Source organism: Ornithorhynchus anatinus, chromosome X5 (genome assembly GCF_004115215.2).
Source record: "Ornithorhynchus anatinus isolate Pmale09 chromosome X5, mOrnAna1.pri.v4, whole genome shotgun sequence".
NCBI lineage: Eukaryota > Metazoa > Chordata > Mammalia > Monotremata > Ornithorhynchidae > Ornithorhynchus > Ornithorhynchus anatinus.
The window spans coordinates 29,452,356-29,453,567 of NC_041753.1; the positions used below are offsets into that span (position 1 = coordinate 29,452,356).

The 1,212-nt window shown below is 46.1% G+C and overlaps 1 non-coding gene across 1 annotated transcript; it reads right to left on the reverse strand.

The window, feature by feature from the left end:
* Positions 1-874: 874 nt before the first annotated feature.
* On the reverse strand, positions 875-1,012 carry LOC114808487. The gene has a single exon (XR_003756335.1). It is a non-coding gene; the product is annotated as a small nucleolar RNA SNORA7 (small nucleolar RNA).
* Between the last annotated feature and the right edge of the window lie 200 nt (positions 1,013-1,212).

Genomic DNA, 1,212 nt, shown 5'->3' on the forward strand with positions numbered 1-1,212 from the left:
AAGGTGTGGATAGTCATTATCTGCTAGATACGAAAAGGGAGAGCTTTCCAGGCCAAGGCAGGAGGTGGGTGAGAAGTCAGGGGAGAGTTGGGATTCCATGGGGTAGGATAAGGATGGAACATTGGAGAAAGGGTGACAGAGAGAGAGAAAAAGGCCGAAAGAGTCAGAGAAGTAGATAGAAAGGAAGAGAGAAAAACAAAAGACAGGAATTTGATGCTGACTATAGCATTAAGCACATGGGTTCATACAAATGAAGTAAAAATATGGTGATATCTGCCCCTTGAGGAACTTCCAATCTAATAGCAGGAACAACACATTCACCTACTCTCTCTCTCTCTCCCACACACTCACTCACACTCTCTTCCTCAAAAACATAGTCATGGAGATGGAAATTTCAGCCAAACCTATGGAGTCCCTGTTACTAACTGCTATCACTCTAATTTAACTGCCTACTTTGGATTCCTTGGACTCTGTGCAAGGCAGTTGTGATAGGAATTCTGGGAAGCAGCCAGAGACCATGTTGGGATGGCATCATTCACTTACCTGCACCAGAAGCCTCTGCCTGAGCCTCACTGTTGTGATTCTCACTACTAAGGCTACTGCCAAAGCCTAATGGAGAACTTTTGAGGGTTATGTTGATCATCTTTTTGTCTTGTCTTATGTTGAGTCATTTCGACCCATAGTGACACCATGGACACCTCTCTCCCAGAACAGCCCCGCTCTCCATCTGTGAATCGTTCTGGTACTGGATCCAGAGAGTATTCTGGGTAAAAATATGGAAGTGGTTTACCATTGCCTCCTTCCATGTGGTAAGCTAGAGTCTCTGCCCTTGACTCTCTCCCTTGCCGCTGCTGCCCAGCATGGGTGAGTTTTGAATTGTAGCAGATTGCCTTCCACTTGCTAGCCACTGCCCAAGCTAGGATTGGAATGGGTAGGCCACTGCTTGACTCTTCCTCCCATAGCTGAGACTGGTTGAGTACTGGAAACTCTCCAGGCTCGACCCTGAGAGGGGGATCATCTTTTGGCAGAAGGGAAATATATTACTTCTGACCTTTAAGTTTCCCATGGCATTATGCCCCCCACCCCCGACTGATGCTGCTGCTAAATAGAATATTTCAGTTTAAACGGGTACTGAGCCTTCTTTAGGTGCTCTGAAAGCCTTATTCTAGAACTTTCTCAACACTCTCCTTTAGTTAGGGTCTGAACGAGAAG